The 16973-nt window shown below is 40.1% G+C and overlaps 1 protein-coding gene across 4 annotated transcripts in view; it reads right to left on the bottom strand.

The window, feature by feature from the left end:
* NSMCE2 (NSE2 (MMS21) homolog, SMC5-SMC6 complex SUMO ligase) overlaps positions 1-16973 on the bottom strand; it is a 208544-nt gene that overhangs the window by 23054 nt on the left and 168517 nt on the right. The window lies entirely within an intron of this gene.

Below are 16973 nucleotides of genomic sequence, written 5' to 3'. Positions count from 1 at the left end.
TGCTGATGAAATTCAGAAAAGGACCACTGGTTCTTTACCCCACTTGGGAATTTTGATGCAATAGATGTTTGCACACTGCTGTCAGGACACATAAGATTCGTTATTTCTAAGTGCAAAAGGAGCATGGCTTTTCAAAAGAAAATTGAGAAGAAAATTCAAGCAGGGGGGACCTTGGGAAACCTGGCAGGAAGAAGCTTTTGTGTCCTACTGATCTGATTGTATGAAAAATATTTTCAAGAGCTTTTACATAAAAGCCAGGTTTTTGTTGTTGGTGGTGTTGGTTTTTTTCTTTTTCCCAACCAACATCTAGGGTAGAAAAGCACAGTGCCTTCAAGTCAGCTGTTTGCCAATTAGTACAGTACTTTGGTGCACAGTGAACGGGAGTGACCAAAAGTTCTGGGCTCTGCCTCCTGGGAGGTCATTGCTACTTAAGCTATTGTTCTGGACCTTGTTCTTTCCCCAACCAGAAAAATAAAGGAATGAGAATAGGAAGGAAGGCAGACTCTGAAATCTCAAAAACCCATTCCAGTTTTAAATCTTTTATCCTTATAATCACTATCAAAGTTTACCACTATCTTAAACACAAACCAACCAACCAACAAACTAAGGTTTTCATGAATATTTAGGTAGTCAACTCAAATGACTCCTCATGCGGATCTCAAGGCAAACTTGTTGACTTCAAGAGTCAACCTATTTGCAAACCAAATTACACAACATCCTTTTATGTTACAGAAATAAGTGGCCATTAGTAACCTCGCAAATAAAATTTGGATTTCAAGTGATGAAAACATGTTTCACTATGACCAATAGTAAGTATAAATTGAGCAACAGAGATGGTTACCCAAGTATTGCAGGTAGGTGCAATGTGGTTATTACTAACATTTTGAAAATTGTATTCAGGAAACTTTATAATCACAGCATTATTTTACAAGAGTCAATGGACTACAAAGAAGAATTATGTTCAGACCTGTTATATACTAAGATGGGGAGTAGGGCTGTAAGTCAGCAACAATAACAGAAATTAAATCAGTGGCTGATTTAATGTGTTTTCCCAGCGAGATTGAACAGACTTCTCACTGTGCCATGGACACTTAGGTACTTTTAAGGCAAAACATTTGCCCATTCCTTTTTTTTCATACTTCAAGATTATAAAAGCCTCATCTAGACTAATCCCATTTTCCAAAATTATAATTATTTTTCCAAAGTCTTCTACCAATGAGTTGCAATTCACATAAACCCATAATCGCACAAACTTTAGACAGCCCATCACTCATTGACAAGGGCAAGGAGGTCAGACCCGGGGACGCTAGGTGGCCAGATCACTGTATTATCTGGGGGAAAGGATCCCCGTAACTTCCAGATGTCTTGCTGGTGTGAATGTCTAGGTTGCCAACAGGACCATCAGTTTAAAAATATGAAAAACCACACATGGGAGCCAATATTTTTCTTGGAACGATGATTTGAAGAGGCACCAATCTGGAAGCTCAACCTATTCCCATGCAGACTAAAATGTGGCTTGCAAAGAATTTTCAAACAAGGAACTCACAGTTTCCAGCAAGAGCAAGCTGAATGCAGCTAATATTTAATCTTCCACTTTCCAGACGGTAAAACGCCACACATGGCAAATGAACTGTGAACCCAACCATGTAAATTTCCCTGTGGTCAACTTCTCCCATTTCTGCTCTGCAGCAGTTTCACTCACCAGGACCACCGGCGGCATCCTTGTCCCGTCTCTTGAATCCATTCTGATCCTCGTCACCCTTTCATAGCTTCTGACTCTGCACATAACCAGTCCCCCACACCCCCCACCCAGCTTCTGACTGAGGCAGTGTGGCAGGAGCAAGGGGGTCAGAGTCAGATCGAGATGAATCCTGCCTCCCCTAGCCGTCTGATCTCAGGAAAGGCACCACCTCTCAGAGCCTTAGTTTCCTCACCTATAAAATGGGACGACACTCAACTGGCAGGACTGTTGCAAGAACTGAGTATTTAACTGAACACTTTGTTAAATTTGAGTAAGCTGATGACTTAATGTTCTCAGCCCATAATAAAGCACTCATCAGGGCTTCTCTCCCTTTCTTTTCTTTTGGATTCTAGGAGACCAGATTTGTTTGCGTTTGCTTGCTGTTTTTACTCTGTCTTTCAGATCTTCTTCAAAACCATTTCAATGATCCCTTCTAACTGGTACTGGGGTCCTACCAGGGCTTAACTTTCCCTATTCTTCTTCTTCTTCTATTTCAAGATGCTGTGCGATAGCATATGGCTTCTCCTAGCTTGTCAGTTTCCTAGTTCCGACTATTCACTTCCTTGCTGGAGTGTCTTAGTACAATGCCACATGCACACAGGGCCATAAATGATTTTTTCTGAGGATCAGTCTCACCCAAGGCCACTATTATCATTTATTTAGATGCTACATCAACTTGCCTATCCACTTTGGACTTTCCCCTTTGTTTGAGCAATGCCTAGTTCTCAATCCTAAACACTCTCAATCATCAATAACTCTTATTTTATATGACATTTATATGACATATGCTTATCTTTCTTTTGGGAACCTTCCTCTCTTCTGTCTCATTGGATCACATCCCATGTCAATGATCTGCCAAATAAATAACCTCTACTCATGTTCCACTTGTCCTTTCTTGAGCATAACTCAGATGACAGCAAGAGCCTGAATCTTACCCCTGCTCAGCCTGTGCAAAATCCCCCCATGTTGCTCCTTAATTTGTTTATAGACTGAAATGGAAAATTTTAGTTACTTCCCGGTTGGCTAGCTACAACCTTCCTCCCAATATTCTCAGAGAGGCCTCATGGAAAGACACAATGTGAGCTTAAATCCCGCCTCCCTCAGTACTTTTGTGCTTTTCAGCAAGTTACCCAATCTTCCTGACTGTGTTTCCTCGTCTGCAAATGGGAAAACAACACCTGTGTGAGAGAGGGCTGCTCTGAGGATAAAAACATTTGGGGTAAAATGCTAAAGGTGGGGGCTTGGCACACGACAGCTGTCAAGAAATGGGGGGAAAGGTTTTTCTTGCACCTCCAGAGCTGCTTCCCACCACCCGACCACCCCCTCTCGCCCCATCCCAGGCCTTTCATTGGCAGTAGTTTTGAGTGTTTGACCTCCCTTTCAGGGTCCCACTGTGACTTCCCTCTGCGGTACAGAACATGCCCAAGAACCTCATCCACTGCTTCAAGACTTCTTTCTAGGCTGTTTCAAGATATTTCATAATCCTCTTTGGCCTTCTCAAACAAACACACTCTGCCCACCATCCCCTATGCCATATCCTGAGCTCTAAAGGCCTCATCTCAAGATGTCCTTGAAATGCCGACTCCCAACGAGAGCCTTTCGTGTTTAAGTAGAACGGACACCATTACCTTCCAACCCTGGAGAAAACCAATTCTGCTCCAGCAGTGGGAGGTGGGAAGAATTCTGGTCAGATCAGGCAACCTGCTCCCCACCTGCTGTGTGACCTGGGCTAAGGCACTTCGCTTGTCTAAGTGAGGGAGGCAGACTGGTTGTCTCCAGGCTCTTTCTAGGCTGGAAGATTAGATTCCCTGAATTCAGTATACTCGGATGCCCTGTCTTGTCTGCCTATCAGTGCTGTTCTGTGGCTGTGTGAATAATCTGTAGGTCCCCCAGCCTCAGGGCTGTTCTCGAGGGCAGAGACCATTACCTGGGTAACTCACTTAGCACAGCCTGGAGCCCCGTGCCACCGACAGTGCTTGACGTGGGCACTTAGATGACAATGATCAAAGCACCTCCAGTGAAGCACAGACAGCTGCCACCAGATGACTCAGACCTCTCTGCAAAATGGCTTAATTTAGCATCCTTTCAGTCGTCTGCAGAACAGACTCCGAGTGAAGAAAGAAGTGAACTGAATACCCTTTAACTAATTTAACCTCACAGTGGCCCTGTACGGGCAGGAGTTTTTATCGCCATAACACAGATGAGAAAGTACAGACATAGACAGCTTCGTCCGCTTCCCCTGAGTCAACAGTGGACCCAGGGGCCCAAGGGAGGAGTGGCAAAACCCTGGACTGACTGGGAGGGAGACCAGAGTTCCAGGCAGGCCTCTGCCATTCCCCAAGTGTGTGATCTTGGGGGTGGCACTTTTGGGGCCTGCTTTCCTTCCCTCATCTGGAAAATGGTCTTGACCTGTGGGTCTCAAGCCTGGCAGGGTATTGCAACCATAAGGAAACAATATTAGAGCCAAATCTAGATTCCCAGGTCCACTCTTGTAGAGTCTTATTCCACGGGTCAGGCCTGAGGCCCAGTCTATTGTATTTTCTGTAGGTGCCCCCTATATGGGAACAAAGGTCCCTGGCAGCGATACATGCCCATAACACTGGACTCACAGCTTATTGTTCCACTCAGACAGCCTTGTCTCTTCCAAGTCAAAACCCATTAGATCATCTAATCCTTCTCTCTCTCTGGAGGAGAACCCACACTGGACTATTTCCAGGCATATTGCATGAGAGCTTACCACATGCATGAGAACCCGAAGAATTTTGAAATCCAAGGTTGGTTTATGAGACTCACAGGGTCAAGTCAAGAGGTAACCTTGTTTTGACAGAAATCCAAGCTGAAGTGCAGTAACTCCTCCCTGAGCTAGCTTCTTGTGACCAGCGTGGAGGGCTGGGAAGGAAAGGGAAAAGGCAGCAGGCTTGCTACAGCAGGGTAAGAAGCTTCCTTTAAAATGAAAACTTCTAATACATCTGGATTTGCTTGACTGAAGCTTAAGGATTCAGTGAAGATCTTACTAACAAGGGAGGAAGGAACCTAAGAGTTGGCTTTGGGGTCTGAGCACTCTTATCTCTTGAAGGCTGTATGTGCCAGGCCCTGTGCTAAGCATTTTACACACACCGCCCCATGTCACTGAACCAACTCTGATGCAAGTATTTTATTCCCACGTTATCAAAAACTGAAGTTTACAGAGCTAGCCAAACCCAGGTCTATCTGACTCTATAAACCACGCAACACTGTAAGCATGACCTTAATATCTAATGCGTCTTAGGTCAAAATTTCTAGAATATCTAACACTGAATAGGATAGCTCAGCAAACCTGCCAGGTTTCTCGGAATCTAGAATTGGAGACAAAAGGATGTCTTTTATGAAATTTTCAAATGTGCTCTACTTAGAGGAATTTGGGCAGACGGAAAGAGGGTAATAAATACAATTTAGAAAATTTGACTCCAACCCCATTCTTCATGTTGGTTTGATTGTGTGCATGCCCTTGACAAGGCAGTTTTCATATCTGGCTGTGGCTTCCGTATCAGCAGAGTGAGGGTGACAGGAGCTATTTACATGGAACGGATGTTGTGAGAATTAAAGAGATTAAGTCCACAGAGCGGATCTGATCTCCTTAGAGAGAGGTGCCAAAGAAACGAAATATGGAACTATTATTTGTCCTTGCAAAGGCTGTAGCTGACTGAAGCTTCTAAGAAGCACCCTGGAGACTAGGCTTCCTCCATCATTCCCTAAACTTTCCAAATTGTACGCCTGCAAAGAAATGTGTGATTGCAAGAGGTCGACCAGGCTGTATTCTGCAACTTCACTGTTGACTGGAATTTGAAATACAGTCACAAACTAGTGGTGACCAGTGGGGAGAGGGAAGGGGGAGGGATAATATAGAGGTAGAGGACTAAGAGGTACAAACTATGATGCATAAAATAAACCACAAAGACATATCATACAACACAGGGAATATAGCCAATGTTTTATAATAACTATGGATGGAGTACAGCCTTTAAAAATTGGGAATCACTATGTCATACATCTGTAACTTACATAATATTGTATGTCAAGTATACTTCAATTAAAAACAAAAAAGAAATACAGTAAGCTTGTCTTAAATTCTTTCCAAGGGGATTTGGGTTCTGAAACTCAATCTGGATTCTGTTGAATTAAGTTCTTCCAATACAGTCTGATTTTGAAAGTAGTTCCCCAAACTGTGCTGTTATAAAGCATTAATAGAAAAGTGCACCAAAATTACTCACTTGTTTTCTGTTAAAAAGCCACGAAGAAAATACATATGTTTAAACTTCAGGAAGAAGAAAAGTTAAGAGTTTTCCTTTTGTGCACGCTGTTTTCCTCACCTATTCGAGGTGACTCTTTCCCATTACACAGGTCTTGACATTTACACAGTGTTTTACAATCTTGTTATTATCTCATGTTCACCGGCACCCTGTGAGGCAGGGCCCTGGGTACTGATAACCGTTTCACAGGTGAGGAAATGGTCATAGAAGCCTAATGACTCATTCAAAATGCTGAGAAACCTCTCTTCCTTAATATACGGCATTTTACCACCTTTTTCAGAGCGTCTGCACAAACTCAAAACCTTAACACATAAGGGGAACAAGGGTTGGGTTTCTCTTTTAGTGGATTCAGTGTTACATTAAAACTGAAAGGAGCCTGTGGTCATCGTGTTCAGGCCCTGCACTGGAAAGAGGTGAGCGCTCAAGGCCTCAGGCTCTTCAGAGCCCGGGGTCAGGATACCCAGCAAGCATCCAAATTCGAGATCCGCAGCTCTTCCACGCGGACTGTCCCTTCTTGTTGGGATGAGAAACTCTAACGGGTTAGATCTAAGTTCTGTTTTCTTTAGCACCTAGTGTACATTCAAGGCATAAGAAATGAATGTCATTCGACGTGGAATTAAACCTAGAGTCTCCAGGAGCAGGCTTATCACTGGCCCATGAATTCCTCAAACCTCTGCAGTAGATCTGCTTCTCTGAGTCTAGCCTTCCTCCCTGAAGTTCAAGATTATCAAGACGGTGGAATAGACCGCCATATTTCACATGGCGGGTCAGAGAGCGAGCTGTTTTCCTCTAGTAAGAGAGCAGCTTTATTTCCACCCCTCTGAAAGCTACATGCTCCAAATCCTTCAAGCTATCCACTTCCTCCTGTCCCTACATCATCATTCCTCCCTGTTCAGCCTCCCCACTTTTGGGTCTAACTCTCAACCTCACTGGCCTTAGGTAGTGGTGGTTCTTTTGGAGGGGTCTGGAGGGAAGTGGTAATAACGACCACTCTGACTACCACTAGCACCACCTTCACTACTTCTGCCACCATCCTACCCAGCATTTTATTCAGTCTCACTGTGTCCCAGGCCCCGTGCTAAGTGAACACTGTGTGAACTAACCCAGTTTACTATGTGTCTCACTACAACTCTATGAGGCAGGTCACACACATACCCATTTTATAGACAAGGAAACTGAGGCACAGAGAGGTAAATCTGCCCAATGTCCCATCGCTAAGTCTGGTCCCAGAGGCCATGCTCATTACCACTCTCTAAACTGTGATGGGGTCACAAGACAAAGATGAACCTCCAGGCTCTGAATGTTTGTCCAGGGGTACTGGAACAAGCTGGACAGGTGTGCTGCTGGAGAATAAGATCATCTGGCAATGAAGCTGTCTTATAATCAAAGGCAGCTGTGGATTCCAAGTAGAAATACACATAAACACCAAACTCCGAATGTAAACATGGCACAATATTTGTTCAAAAGGAAATGTTCTTGTTAACTAAAAAGAAAGGAAACAGGATATCACAAAAACAATGGCAATTCAAAGGTTTTGTGGCAGCTTTGAAGGAAGAGCCAAGCTGACATCGCCCTGCTCACAGCTGAGGGATCCTGCAGTGATGAGCTGCCCCCATTCCCCTGGCTGAACGAACCCGGGGTGCAACAGCAAGGCTATGCTAGGTTTATTGTCTCATCAAGATAACCTATTAAGAAAGGATGCCCTGCTGTGGATTGAGGTCAGGCTGGACTTGCTACACTTCAAACTTGGTTTCCCAGATGGGGATGTTACTGGGAATATCCCTGATGTTGCAACATGATTCGAGTGCTTTTCTCTGGATCTGAACTCAGTTTCTCACTTTTCTTTGGTCTGCAGACTGTTTGAGGGGACAGGTGCAAAGTCAGCAGTAGAGAAGGCACCGAGCTGGGGTCAGAAGACCCAACTTTGGGTCCCAGGGATGCAGTAACCAGACATTTCCTCATCTATGAGAGACTTGGGACTAGATGACTTGGGGTTTTATTTCTAACTATAACATTTTAAGATTACAACTCCCCTGCCACTAAAACGAAGAAAAGAAAACCACCAGAAAACAGAAACCCAGCTGACTGGAATGAATGGAAAGGCTGACACAATTTCTGATGAAACCCTGAGGAGGGATATCCAATTACTGATTCGTGCCAGGAAACAAACAAGAAGGTTGAGATCTGGGCACCAGCCTCTGAATCGGAGGATCCTCAAGACCACATTTTGAAAATCCCGGAGTTGGGCTCTCACGAGAGGACAACTCATCGCCCACTTCCGGCTTGGCAGCTAATCACGTTCCCAAACCAGCAGGGCTCACAGCCCAATCTTCTCCACTGAAAATGTGCATCAAGATACTCCTTGTGCAAAACCCAGACCCGGCTCCCCAGGTGCTCAGTCACCCACACGTTCACTGCTCTCCACGTGCTTTCATGCACATTTCTTTTCTTTTCTTTTCACCAGAAGCTGATGGGACAGGCATGGAAACTGATATTTAAATGCTGAATATAGTTACTACGCTTAGCTTCACTTCACCTTATGCTAATGCATGCTCTTGTAAATGACTTAGGAATCTCTTGCAAAGAGAGATGCACCATTGAAGGGCCCTACCATCAGGTTTAGAACATGCTACTTACAGACATGATTCTGACAGTCAATTTCAATGTGAGAACTTAAAAAAAAAAAAAAAAAAGCAAAAGAATCTGTAGAAGAGGGCCAGCGAAGGGTCTGTGGGTGATGTCTGCCTCTTAAAAGTGACTATTAAATCTGGAGAAATGGCCAGTGCTATTTCCTTACAAGTCAGATTCACTACACCAAACAGTTTTTAAAAAATGTATTTCCTTGTGCTAGAAAACCTCACCCACAATTGTGACTGTTCTCAAATATGGCAATCTTTTATTGAGGAGGAGCTCTTTAATACATACTAATCTCAAAAGATTCAAAGGGAGTTCCCAGATTACCTATTTATCATCCATTCTGACCAATTCGGAAGGGAGCCTTTGTTAAACCCTTTAGTAATAATCCCTCTGATAATCAGTTACCTAATACAGTTCTGCCTTTAAACCCTTCAGTTACATACATACATGTTATGGTTACTTATACTATATTGGAGAACTGGGTCCTTCAGGTCAAACATTCATATCTACACAATTCCTAATGAAATACTACTTTCAACAACTTGTATTTCCTTACATTCTGTGCCCAATACTTGTATAAAAAATTACTTCCAACCTCCTTAGTTCTGTACCTGCTTTCTGGTAAGACAGCTGTCCCTCGCACATAATACTAAAAAGGTGGTTTTTTGTTTTTGTTTTTGTTTTTTAGCTCAGTTTAAAGGGTCCTTTAAAAAACAATACTCTTTTACTTTAACCTGACCAAGAAATGAGGCATAAAATATTTTAGTTATTTTGGATAAACCCATAAAATCAGTTTCTTAACCCAGAATAATATTTGAGGTCTCCTTTAAAGGTGACATTCTATAATGATTCAAAGGAATAAAAAACAAGTATTCTTCAATTGGTAATTATATTCATTTGGTGATTATATTTCCATTGATAATTCCTATGTTCTGTTTTTTTCTTTTCTTCTGAGACCAGAATTTTCTTTTTAAACTTGTAAACAAAACAAAACAAAACAAAACTATGCACATATATGGTTCAAAAAACTCAACAGAAGTGAATAAAATGAGAAGTAAAATCCTCCCTCCCGTGTCCACAACCCACAATCCCAGTCCTCAGAAATAGCTGCTCACAGGCTTTTGTGTGTGCGTCAAGAAATCCCTTATACACACACACAGACACACAAGGTTTGCATTTGTATCCACATATGATGTATACAAACAGACACACGCACACATACACATATACATCATGTCTATTTTTCCCTCAAAAGAGATCAGATGTTAATACATACTGTTTTGCACCTTACTTTTTACATCTAATAATACATTTGGGGGATCTTTTTATGTTGGCAAATACAAGTTGACTTCAATTTTAAAAATAGCTGCTTGGTATTGTGTTATATAGGTAGACAGAATTCACTTAATTAATCCTCTATAATGAACATTTAAGTAGCTTCCTGCCCCCCTCTTTTACTGAGGTATAGCTAACATACAATGAACTAATATTTAAAGTATATAATCTGATAAGTTTGATGTATGTATGCATCCGTGAAACCATCACCACAATCAAGATGGTGAGTCAGTCATCCCCCAGATTTCCTTGTGTCCTGGGTAATCCCTCTCTTCCACACCTTCCCACTTCCACTCCCCACCCCAGGCCACTACTGATCCATTTTCTGCCATTTTAGGTCAATTTGCATTGTAAGCAATTTTATATAAGTAATTATATAGTATGTGCTCTTTTTCTGTCTGGCTCCTTGATGCATGTTTCAAAAGTTTGTTCCTGCTTTTTCTGCTGAGTAGTCTTACCCACTATGGATGTACTGTAGAATGCTTATCCATTATTCACTCATCGGTTGATGGACATTTGGATTGCTTTCAGCTTTGAATGACTATAAATAAAGCTGTCATGAACATCTGTGTAGTAGAAGTCTTTATATGAACATATGTTTCCAATGCTTGTGTGTAAAACCTAGGAACAGGATGTCTGGATCATTGGTAGGTATATGTTTAACATTGAAAGAGACCGTTGGACTGTTTTCTGAAGTAGTTGTATCATTTTACATTCCCAGCAGCTGTGTAGGAGAATGAGCTACTCCATATCCCTGCTACCATTTGGTATGGTCAGTTTTGTTTTGTTTTTAAATTTTAGCCATTCTAAAGGATGTGCAGTGGTATCCCATGATTTTAATCTGCATTTCCCTAATGGCTTAAGAGTCTTTACATATACTTGTCACTTGTATATTTTAAGTGTCTGTTCACTTCAATATTTTCTGTCTATTTCAATATCTTTCCAAAGTTTATTTTTAAAATATACAGATAGTCAGTTACTACAGGACCATTTGTTGAAAAAGGCATGGTGACCATGTCATCTTCAAATACAGTTTTACTGCTTTCTTTCCAGTCTAGATGCTTTTTATGCTTTCTATGCTTTTTCTCACCCTGTTGCACCTGTTAGAATCCCCAAACAATGCTGAATAGAAGTGGTGAGGGTAGACACCCTTGCTTGTTTCCTTAGAGGACAAATTTTCAGTTTTTCACCAAGAACTATGATGTCAGCTACAGATTTTTCACAAACGCCATTCTTCAGTTTCTTAAAGGTCCCCTCTATTTGTAGTTTGCTGAGAGCTTTTATCAAGAATTTATATTGGATTTTGTCAAATGCTTTTTCAGCATCTATTGAGATGATCATATGATCTTTCTTCTTTTTTTTTTTGATCCATTAATATGGTGAATTACACTGATCAATTTTCAAATGTTAAACTGACTTTGCATTTCTGAAATAGATCCTACTTGATCATGATGCATTATCTTTTAAATATATATTTGGATTCCATTTGCTAAAAATTTGTTTCGAATTTTTACATCTATGTTTATGAGGGATATTGGATTGCAGCTTTCTTGCGGTGACTCTGGTTTTGGTATCAGGGTAACGCTGGCCTCATAGAATGTGTTGGGTTGTATTTTCTTTTTTGATTTTCTGTAAGAGTTTGTGTAGAACTGGTATTACTTCTTCCTTAAATATTTGGTAGAATTCATCAAGCCATCTGGGCCTAGAATCTTCTTTGTGGAAATGTTTTCTAAACTACAATTAAATTTCTTTAATAGGTATAGCACTATTTAGGTTAACTATTGCTTCCTAAGTGAGCTTTGGGAGTTCGGGGCTTTAAAGGAATTTGTCCATTTCATCTATGTTGTTGGATTAATTGGCACAAAGTTGTTCGTAATATTAACTTACCCTTCTACATGTGTAGTACCTGTGCTGGTGTACCACCTCTCATTCCAGATAGTAGTAATTAGCACAGTTGTTCTGCTTTGCTTTGTTTTTTCCTCCTTGGTCTGACAAGAGGTTTATCAATGGTATTGATCTTCTCAAACATTGCTTTTCGTTTCTCTGAGTTTTTCTACTGATCTTCTGATTTCTATTTGACTAATTCCCACTCTGATCTTTATATTTTTCTTTTATCTGCCGACTTTGGATTTCATTTGCTCTTCTTTTTCCAGGTTTTAACCTGGAAACTGAGGTGACTGATTTGAGAACCTTCTTTTCTAACATGGGCGAGTGTTTAATACTACAAAATTCTCTCTAGCTATTGCTTGAGCTGTACGCCATATATTTTGATATGTTCTGTTTTCATTTCATTTAGTTCAAAATACGTTTTAATTTCCCCTTTGAACTCTCTTTGACTACAGGTTATTTAGACGCATTTACTTTCCAAATACTTAGAGAATTTCCAGATACCTTTCTGTTATTGATTTCTAACTCAATGCCACCATGGTGGAACACACTCATATTAAGAACATACTCACATTACTTGCCTCTTTTAAATTTATTGAGACATGCTCTCTTTTAGTAAATACTGCACGTGCATTTGAAAATCATGTCTATTCTGCTGCTGTTAGGCGGAAAGTTCCGTAAATGTCAATTAAGTGAAGTTTGGTGATAGTTTTCTCTACCTTTACTGATTTCTAGAGTCTCACTTCTAGGGCACTATCAATTGTTGAAATCTCTGACTATGATTGTGAATGTGTATTTTCCCTTGCAGTCCTATCAGTTTTTGTTTCACTAATTTTGAGGCTTTGTTATTAGATGCATCATTGTATGTCCTCTTGATGAACTGACCTCTTTCTCATTATAAAATGACCCTCTTTATCCCTGGTAATATTCTTTGCTGTGAAATCTACTTAGTCTGATTAATATAGTCACATCAGTTTTCTTTTGACTAGTGCCAGTATGTGCATTCTTTTATTTCAGTCTATTTGGGTCTTTATATTTAAAGTGGGTTTCTTATAGGTAGTATACAGTTGGAGTTTGCTTCTATATCCGGTTTGATAATCCCTGTCTATTAACTGCTATGCTTAGATCATTTATATTTAATGAATATTGATGTGACCGAGTCCAAAACTACCATCTTGCTGTTTTCTATTTGTCCCATCTGTTCTTTCTTCTTTCTTCTTTCTTCTCTTTTTTCTGGGAGGGGGAGGGGGCTTGCTGGTAACTTTTGGATTAATTATTTCTTATGATTCCACTCTATCTTCTTTGTCGGTTTATTAGCTGTAATCCTTTGTTGTGGTTGCTTTGGATTACAGTACATATCACAGTCTACCTTCAAGTAATACTATGACACTGTCATACTACCTCATGTATCTTATAAGAGAATTAAACCAGTATACTTCCATTTCTCCCCTCCTGGCTTCTGGCCTATTGTTACGTATTTCACTTCTACATCTGATATAAGCACTGTTATTATTTCTGCTTTAGAAAGTTAATGATTAAAGAGATTAAAATAATGAGGAAAAAATTCTGATATATATATACCTATATAGTTATCATTTATGGTGCTCTTTGCTCTTTCGTGTAGAATCAGCTTTACATTTCGTATCATCTTCTTTCCTCTTGAAGGATTTCCTTTAACATCTCCTGTAATGCAGGTCAGCTGGTGCTGGTGATGGATTCTTTCACAGTTTGTATGTCTGAAAAAGTCTTTAATCTCATTGTTTTTAAAGATATTTTAAGAATTTTAGACTGACAGTCTTTTTCCTTGCAGTACTTTAAATATTTTGCTCCAGTGGTTCCTAGCTTGCTTTGTTTTTTATGCAAAATGTGCTGTCATCTTTATATTTGTTATTTTGTATGTAACGTGTGTCCTCTCCCTCTGGTTGCTCATAAGGTTTTTCTCTTTATGACTTGTTTTAAGCAATTTGATTACAATAAGCCTGGTGTAGTGTCCTTCATTCTTCTTGTGCTTGGGGGTTTGTTGAATTTGCATCTATGGGTTCACAGTTTTCACCAAATTTGGAAATTTTTCAGCCATTAGTTTTTAAAATATTTTTTTCAGTCTTCCCCTCTTTCTCCTCTCCTTTGGGAACCTCAGTAACATATATACTTGACTTCTTAAAATTGTCCCATAGTTCGCTGGTGCCCTTTTCATTTTTAAAAATTCTTCTGTATGTGTGCGTGTGTTTGATTTTGGACAGTTTTTATTGCTATGTCATCCAGTTCATTAGTCCTTTCTTTTGCAATGTCTGTGTTGTTGTTAATCCCATGCAGTGTTTTTCTTTTTTCTTTTCTTTCTTTCTTTCTAGAAAATCTCCACCACTTTAGAGTCCATCTCTAGGAGTTTAATCTGGGTCTTTAAAAAGATATACAGGGATATATCTCCTCACTTAATATGGGAAATTTTTCTTCTAGGTGTCTGAACAAATTGAATGCAGTCATAACAATTATTTTAATACTCCTGCCTACCTATTTTTTTATATCTGTGTCATTTTTGAGTCAGTTTCAATGAATGGACTTTTCCCCCCTTATTATGGGTTGTACTTTCTTGTTACTATGCTCGCTTGTTAATTTTTGATCAGATGCCAGACATTGTGGAGTTTATTTTTGTCTTATTATAAACATTCTCGAGTTTTGCTCTGCAATGCGGTTAAACTAAGTGGAAACAGTTTGGTCTTTTTTGGGTCTTGCTTTAAAGATTGTTCAGGGTGACCAGGACTGTGTTTAATCTATGGTTAGTTCTGCTCAACTACTGAGGCAAGACTTTAACTAACACTCCTGAATTATGAAATATTTTTTCCTTTCTGGCTGTTGAGAATAGACACTATTCCTATCCCAGCCACTGTCCTCTCTAATCCTTTAGATTGTTCTCTCTCTGGCCGCGGGTTTTTCCTTCATATGCACACACTCATCTGTACTCAACTCAACACTTAAGGGAGACCTCCTCAGCTCTCCAGGTTTCTGTCTTTGTGCAGCTTTCTACTCTCGACTAGCTGTCTCCGCTTCCTTGGAATTTCAGCTACCTCTCCTCCAGTCAGGGAGGCCACAGGGATCTGTCTATGTTCTGTTTCCCTATGCTATGGCCTGGAGACGCTCCTCAAGCAGTAAGCTAGAGCAATTAGGGACTCTTTTTTTTTTCCTTCTTGACTTCAAAGATCATTGCCTTCTGATGGGTGATGTCCAGTGTACTAGGAGCTATTGTTTTTCCATTTTTTCTTTTTTTTTTAAGTTTCGGGTGGAGGTAAATGTGTATTACCTCATCTTGATTAGAAGCTGAGGTCTTGCTTCTAGTTTTTGGTTGACATAATAGATGTGGCAATAAACCTCACTGCATACCTACCTTTGGTTTTATGTGTGGATCTATTTATTGAATAAATTATCTAAGGTGTCATTATTAAACAGTAGGTGCATTTTAAATGCAAATGATTTTGCCAAATTGCCCTCCAAAAAGGTTTAACAATCAGTACTCCTACTCTGTTTTTGAGAATGTATACTCCACAACACTGATATTATCAAATGTGTACATCTTTAACACTCTTGACAGGTAAACAAGTTATTTTATTTCCATTTCCTTGTAAGGTTAAACATCTTCTTATATTGCTTTTTCTGGAACTGCCTATTTATGTCCTTTGAATTTTTAGAAAATTGATTTTTCATTTTCCTTTTGGTTTGTAAGAATTTGTACAGGAAATTAACCCTCTATCATATAAATTACAATTTTCCCCCTTAATTGATGGTTTCTCTTCAACTTTCCTTACATTGTTTTTTCGCCATGAGTAATTTTCAAATTTTTCATGTAGTCCAAGTTATCAATCTTTCCTGTATGGCTTCTTGATTTTTCAGTTTCTGGATACATACACATACATGATAGTAACAGGAGTTTATATCCTAAATTCAGAATTAAGAAGTGAGACAGTTTAGTTTCTTCTTCTTTTTTTTTTTCCTATAAACTGAAACTTGATAACAGTGTTGCTATACTTGAGTTCATGTAACTTATGCTGATCAAGATCTTTGTTGGGCAACTGTCTTTGATGAATAAAACATGAGCGATATAAATTATTACTTGTAAATGCAATTTGGTAAAGAAGAATTTCAAAGCACGGAGGAGAGCAGAGCTATACAAAAGGGATCTTCTGGGGGAATCACTGGCTTTAAATCAGTCTTATTTTTCCCGGGATGGACTCAGCTTTAGGGTTTGCTGGGAAGGTAGATGGATGATATGAAACCAGAAGCGATGGTTATTTTGAGACATGTTGGTTGGTTATAAGATAGTTACTAAAGCCTGGAGCCTCCCCTAAAAAACTCCAACATTTTCCCCCCACCCCCATCATGACCAATGTACTTACTGCCAGTGTCATAAACATGCTTAGAATAGACTTTGTACCTTGTCAGACTTTCTTCATCAAGTTGCCTAATTGTTTTCTGTAAGCTCTATTTTCCCAACCAGGCAGTTAGTCACTTGAAAGTAGGGCCTTAGGCCATATGCTTCCCACAGTATTGAGCTTAGATATACATACACAGCTGAGTTGAGTTGTACTGAGCTTAAGCATGTGCTGTTGAAGGTAGTAAAACTGTGTAGAAACTACCAAACTAGGCGAACAGAATCCAAGAAGAAGGTAGCTCTTTATCTGCCTAGGGATGACAAAAAGGAGGCAACTGCCCAACAAAGGAAAATGAATGCAGTCAGGGCAGAACAAAAGACCTCTCCATGGGAAATATAATTGCTAAAGAGGGCAAGAGTTCTCTGAGCACACTTAGAGTGAATGAACTACCAAGGGACTGAAGATTGAAAACCATCATAGTTCCTTAGGGGAAAGGAACCACCCTGTGGTGAGGGTCTGTGACATGCGGCGGTGGAGGGGGAGGAGAGCTAGCCTTCAGTGCTCATCATGGACCAGCACTGTCCTAATCAACACTTTTCGTGAACTAGCTAATTGAATCCTCCTAAGTCCATTTTATAGATGAGAAAACTGAGATTCTGGGACATGCATGATTACTTAGGTAACACAAGAAGGTAGTGTGATTTGAACACAGGTCTATTTGAC

The sequence above is a fragment of the Camelus bactrianus genome, chromosome 25 (genome assembly GCF_048773025.1).
Source record: "Camelus bactrianus isolate YW-2024 breed Bactrian camel chromosome 25, ASM4877302v1, whole genome shotgun sequence".
In the NCBI taxonomy this organism is placed as follows: domain Eukaryota; kingdom Metazoa; phylum Chordata; class Mammalia; order Artiodactyla; family Camelidae; genus Camelus; species Camelus bactrianus.
Note: the sequence above shows the minus strand (reverse complement) of the source record. Positions and strands in the feature narration are given on the sequence as shown.